Genomic DNA, 7,090 nt, shown 5'->3' with positions numbered 1-7,090 from the left:
AACACAAGCTAGTCACTTAATCTGTCATATATTATCAACCCAAACAATTCAGAGTGGACAAAATATTTGATTTATATATTTTATTGGAAATAACCTTTTTTTTCCTTTCCTTTTCTTTTCTTCCCTTTTTTTCTTTTCCCTCTTGTTTTCTTTCTGGCTGCTCCCATGCTTCCCAGATAGAAACTAAACTGAATAAAATGCCTTGGAAAAAGTTGTGTTTTTTTTAAATATTAACCCAGCAAGAAATTACTAGAATTTTTGTGACATAATATATTCTTAGGCAGTTTTTAGACATGGTTGCAGACAGATCTGTTTTGGGTCATTCACCTAAGTGTAAAAGCAGGTGTAAGTTTATCTGCATCAAGCTTTTTAAATCCTGGTCTCCCCAGACTGTATCAAGGCCATGGTTCAGCTATTCCATCTGGACTGTCCCAGCAGTAGATTATGACATAAGAAGTCTGCAGTTGGCAGTTGCGAAATAACCTGTCTGCCTGGGTTGTGCTTTATCCAGTTGTTTAATAGAGATTGGCTAAAACATGGAAGCATAGAGTCTAACACCCTTCCCATAAGGTTTGTTTCCATTAATTATGGCTGAAATATCTGGATGTTTCTTCATATTTTTCAACATAGCTGTGATGTATGTATTCCACATGGTGAAGACATTCACATGCTGCCATAACTGTGACATGGGAGGAGTATATAGAAACGGCAAAGAAAGAAAAGAAGAGAGTTACTTCCTATCCTTTCTCATTGTTGGGGGCTTGCTGCTACTGAGTGTTTTGTTTATGGTATAGAAAGCCGTGTTTTTCACGGCTTGACATTAAATAGATTTAATATTATCATGGAATAGTTCTAACTAACAAGAATCCAGACAGTGTTTTGTGTCATTGTAAGGCAGCAAGGATGAGTGACGCTCACAGCAGCACTCTTGCTGGGGGGCCCATTAGATCACATCATGGTAGAAACGGAGAAAATAGGTCGTTCTAATGTGTAATGTAATGTAATCTGTCAGGCCATTCACAGAGCATGAGAATGAATGTAGCTTAAAACCAAGAAGACTGTGAGGATTGGTGTCTCACCTGCCTGTACAGAAGTTTATATTCCTGATGCGTTCAGTGATAGCCACATGTAAAACTTTTCTCAACATAAATAGAGCTAGCTGCTGGATTCTTCTTATGGCCCCCTGCTTTCTGCACCTGTGTATTTTTTCAGCAAAATATATTGGGGATTATCCTCTTCAGAGGAAATCCTCATTGTTTCTACACCTCGCTGGTTTGACAACTACATAATTTACAGCCTACCTCTGTTTTAACTAACAGGTATTCCAGGGAGATTATTGCCTCGCCAAAGGGTGGTGTCTGTAGGCACTGCCACTGCGTGCTGCTGGAGCGATTGCCTTAGACTAGCACGTTGTGTTTTCTGTGAAGTACCATGTCTCATAAGAAAGGATGAATCGGGTCAGGTTACAGTTCCACGCAGCCCATGATGCTGTGCCGAGCAACAGCAGTTTGGGGAAGGAGGGTAAGAACAGGGCAAGTATACTGCAAAGCTCCTTTCACTAGGGACTCCGAGATCCTGACACTCTTAAGAACGAGCTTCTGGTGCTTATGTTATGAGAAATGATGGACAAAAATTTCCTGTTTGTGTTTTCCATGATTCTCATTATTTTCTACATTGCTTTTGCATTTATCCCTCTGACAACTTTTTTTCTAGGGTGAAGGATCCTAGTCTGTTTATTTTGGTCCTTCATTGTTCAGAACTTTCCATTCGTTTTGTCATCCTTAATTTCTTTCTCACTATTTCTAATGCTGCTGTCTCCATTTTTGAGATGGAAGGATAAGAACTAGCTGCCATATTCAAGTTACAAATATCCAAACAGGTGCCCTAGGGATTTGTACAGTGATGTGATGTTGCTTTCTGTTTTGTTCTCTATCACTGTCCTGACATTTCCTAGCCTGCCTTTTTGACTTCAACTGAGCTGACGCTTTGATAGAACTATCCACAGCAACTCAAAGGTATCTTTCCTGGGTGGTAATTGCTAATTCTAAGTTTATTGCTGTGTTCATATAGTTATGGTTGTTTAATCCCATGTCCATTTTGCAGTCATCAGCACTGAGATTCATCTTGCATTTCAACAGTATTTTGAAAATCATCTGCAAGTCTTTGTGATCAGATTTAATTTGTATTACCCTGATTATTTTTTTTTCTCATCAGTAAGCTTTGTTACTTCATTTTTTTCCAGATCATTTATGAATATGTTGAACAGCTCATTCAAGCTGTTTCCTAACCTTTAATCAGTTGTTAATCCTCTATAGGACCTTCCCTCTTATTCTTTGAGAGCTTAGGAGGTTTGTTAACAGTCTTTGGTGAGAGACTTCATCAAAAAGCATTTTGAAATGCAAGTTTTATATCAAGTGATCATGGATATCCACATGCTCATCAACTCCTTCAAAGAACTGTTTTGTGCAGGATGACTTCTTTCTACAAAAGCTATGTAAGCGGCAATTGCTATGTCATTTCTCTCTTATGCCCAGTAATTCTTTTTTTTATTATTATTCTTTATACCAATTTCAGGCATACGGAAGTTAGACCTCCTGCCCCGTGCATCCCCTCAAAATGCTTTTCAAACCTTGGCATTGTGTTTACTGCTTTTTCTCCTAGTACTGAGGCTGAGTTAGGTCTTACATTGTATGCCACAGTTTAATTGCTCAGCCTTTACTATTTCATGTTCAGTTTAGATTTCAGTCAAGATTTCTGAAATACCGAATCCTTAGATTTACTCTTGTTCATTTACTGATTAGTCCTAAAACCTTTTCGTCCAATTCTTTAGCTTGAGACAGTTCCCCTGGCTCTTCTCTGCAAAGAAAACCCCAGTGTGGGGACCTCCTTGCATGCCTATGGAAGATGCGTGGATGCAGAGAATTCATTTAGCTTATGTGCTTTATCCTTATCTTCTTTGAGCACTCTTTTTACATCTCAATCATCTGTCAGCCCTGCAGACTCTCTGGCAGGCTTCCTGCTTCTGTTATCTTTGAAAATAATTTTATTACATGTTTTTATGTCTTCAGCTACTCGTTCCTCAAGATATGCTTTTCAACGGACTTATTATGGTTTCTCATTTAACTTACCAGATCTCTGCTCTTTTCTGTTTTCCTTATTTGGGTAGAACTTGCATTTTTTGAGGGACAGTACCCTTCTTTATTCAGCTGTTACACCATCCTGGGCTGAGGCAGCAGCAAAGGGCAGGTTCTTTTGAACTGACACCACCATTTTAAATATTTCCAATATTAGAGACTCGTAATTGTCTGTTCCCCACTCTGTCATATGACAGACACTGTTCTGTGACTCTGCCTCTGTCCCCCATGCCATCTCCCGACTGTCTTCGTCCACACACGTGGACCCATTACTGATGCAGCACACTGTCGCTGCAGGGAGGAGCCTGATACAGGCTGAGCTCCTTCTCTTCCTTCCCTTAGATGGTAACGCGCCTCCTGCTTTCTAGCAAAGTGCCAGAGGAGAGGAGAGCTGCTACAAGGTATGGGACAAGCGCGGCTCTGAGACTTGAGTGGGGGGAGCTGTGTGGGAAAGGTACTAAGGGGTTTTGGAAGGAGAGGTGAAGTACTGCATGGTAGGGGAAGAATATGGGATCCCAGTGCCATCTTGTTCATCAGCTTCCACAATAGGGCAGTGCTTTTGCAGGACAAGTCCCTGCGCCTCAGCCAAATCTGACCAGCTGGAAACTGAGGGAGGACGTGGGCAAACAAAAGGAGGTGCTTCCCCCCACCCTAGTCCTCCACACCAACCCTTCCAGCACAGCAAAGATTTGTGATTTTATACTCGCGCAGTACTGTGCAGTATTGTGCTACTCTCATTGGGGCTGCTGTTGCACAGGCTTCCCATGGTGCTGCACAGCTCTTCTCTGTCATGACTGGAAGTAGCACAGAAGATCCAGGTTCCCCAGGGAGATTAAGCACCATCCTAGTCTGGGGCATTTCTTAACAACTGCTGTTGGATATCGAGTCCTGAAAGTTTGTTCTGTGAATTCAGTTCCTAGGAGGCTTATTTTGTCTGTGCACAGAGGCTCAGCCCAAGTGCTGTGCATTGCTCTGGATGGCAGGATAGCCAAGACTTAAATGCGACAGTGCTGGGTGTTTTAGTGACTTGTTCTCCCTTATAAATTTTACCCTCTTATCACTGACAGTCAGCGGAGCTGCACCGTTAACTCTGTAGCAAGAGGTTTGTGTTTTTGGAACGAAATATTCCCATGCCACTTGTATGTGGCTTAGCTGGTGAAAACAAAGCTTTTATCTATCACAGCTCTTCTAGATAACGGGTCCCTTCTCCATTGTTTCTGATGAAATGTCATCTGGAGTTTCTGTACAGACGTTCAGGCTTGAATTCTGTCCCTGGTTGCTCGTCAGTCCGATAGGTTGTTCTTGCGGAGCTGAACAAAGACACAGTAGCTCGCGCTGTATATCTCAGTGCAAAACCTCACTGGATGGAGCTGCAGGCTGGAGATGTACGTGCCGCAGGCATAAAAATAAAAACTTTTGTTCATCTGGCTGCTTTAAGTGGGCACATTTTTGCAACTATGCCCTCCTTCTGTGATGTTAATATGTGAGATTGAGCAGGACTGAGCCTGGGCAGTCCCTGAGAGGTAAACTCTTCGTAGGTGGTGACCTTCCCTGGCATTGTTATTACTGAATGGTGACCCAACTTGGTGTAGGGTAACAGTGTTAAACTCTTTGGGATGCTGCTGTCAGACTATGTTGCTTGCTGACATGATTTAGGCCTTGGCTCTTTTCATCAACAGAGAGATGCTGATGTTTTTGCCCAGGGAATGGCATTCTGCCAAACTAAAATACCTACCTAGTGCTCTTAAAGCCATGCTGCTTTTCACTTCTTTTATGAATCTTCTGTTGCACCGATCCCACAGAACTGCAGTAGCCTTATGCCCCTTGGATCCGCCTTGTTACAATGGGGAACCACAGAGAGAATGCACCTCGATGCAGAGAACCAGCACAAAATGGAGGGTACTGGTCAACTCCCACTCAGAACTGAAAAATTTTCCTTTGAACATTGCATAGACTTCATGCTAAACTCTGTAGATAGGTGATTTTCCCACAGAACATTACGCACAGTCCAAAATTGTCCTTGGTTACTCGAAAGCTTAAAGGAGTTGCACCAGGCAGTTAAAAGTAGAATCTGCCTCTCTGCAAACTGCAGCGCTGTCCTTTGGGATGAAAGGTGCTTGAGAAGTGTAAGTTATGACAATAACAAAAAAAATCCTGTCTCTTTGTGTTGTGGGGTGGTGCTCGAAGTCACGCACACGCAGGGAGGGAAAGAATGGGCCCCTGGCAGGGGAGTTTTCATGAGGGCCCAGCACTGACCCATGCGGAGTGAGGATTCCGGAGTTACAGATGGAGGGAGGAACAGGATCAGAAAAACAGAACTGGCTTGAAGTTCAGGTGATGAAAAGTGGTAGGCTGGAGTTCAAAGACAGGATTATTGGCTAGTGTTGCTTTAGTAGTTGGTGGGGAAGAACTTAAGGCCACAGCATTAATGCATTGCTGATTTATCAACACAGCCAACACTGCGTATGGTATTTGAGTCACTTCTAAATCCAGCCGCTGGCAATGAAAAGCACATTTAATCCATGTGTTAGATTGTTTGAAGAGGTATCTGTCTCCTGGTCTCTCCCCGAGGTTGGGATTGCTGAAATTGAAAAGGAGGTGAGAGAGGAGATTTTAACTGTTTCACAAGCACTTCTCCTTTTCAGGGGGTCACATCTCCGATAGCATCTTTACCGTTTGGGATATTAAAAAATGAAAGGCTCTCTCCCCTCTTGCACCCTGCAGAGAGAACCCCCACTGTCTTTTCTGTGATTAAGGGGCAAAAATCAAAGACAAGATTTGTATTTAAACAGTTTATTGTTTTTAAGTATGTTTTTTTCTCAAGCTGGGATTAATGGTCTGCACTTAGGAGTTCCAGGATTCATCTGCACTGTTGGCTCAGATCTCTGCAGCAGCCTACCACTTCAACATCCCTTATTAAAGTAATTCTCCTTTAGTCCTTTTCTTCGATTCTCTTCCTTGAAAGAGAATAATTGTTTAACTAGTTCCCTCAATGGTTAATTCCCCTCTGATTTAATACCCATACACTTTGTTAGCATGGGAGGGGTTCACATTGGCTGTGGGAGGTTATAGTCTGAAGCTCCAAAAATGTCAGTGCAGGAATAAAGGACAGTTCTCAGATCTTATTCATCTGCAGAGTTACCCAAATGCCTGGAATAAGAGTGGGGCAATCAGAAGGTGAACCTAAGCTATATTTGCAAACCTGCAAAAGGTATCCAAAGTAAGAATTAAAGAGCATCAGTAAGCAGACGGAGAGAAAAGGGGGTGAAAATGTTTGGAATAGCTGGTAAGGTGAAGACTGAGAATAAAGCACATTGGTAAAACATAGGGTGTTATAGTTCAGTATTGATGTATATTGACAAAACCCTAAGGCAGCAGGCTGGAATAGCAGGTGCATAGCAGATCACAACTGAACTATGTACTCCAACCTACATGGATAGCCCCAACACTGAAACCACCCCACTTGCTGCAGGATGGGTTCATGCTGAAAGAGCAGAGCTGTCTGTGGACTGCTAAAAACTTTGCCTTGGGGCCACCTATTTCACATCAGTCACATGAATACAAATTCACCTATAAGCAGAAAAAAAGAGGGTGCTAACAGAATCCAATAGGAAGCATGTGGAGATCTTTTTATAGTTGGAAATAAGATGTAACAAATCTCAAAACCAATCTCCAGCGATGCCCCTCTTGTGGATCACTTTATCTGGGCATCTTTAGTCAAGTGCAAAGGGACTCTGCAAGCAGGAAATGCGCAATTTAGCCAATAAATAATTGCTCTATACAGTTAACACAGAAGCTAGCTGGGATTTAATGAAATATTAGGCTAAGTATTGGCATACTCCTTACCCGTGTAAAGGCACCCAAAGAGTCTTTTCTGGTGAGTCAGGCATCAATTGGGAGGGAAGAGTCAGCCTCGATAGTTACCATCTGCCATCAGTTGGGTCAGGACTGATGGC

Source organism: Vanellus vanellus, assembly GCF_965231255.1.
Source record: "Vanellus vanellus genome assembly, chromosome: 1".
In the NCBI taxonomy this organism is placed as follows: Eukaryota; Metazoa; Chordata; class Aves; order Charadriiformes; family Charadriidae; genus Vanellus; species Vanellus vanellus.
The sequence above is the reverse complement of the archived record's forward strand: the minus strand, read 5'-3'. Positions refer to the sequence as shown.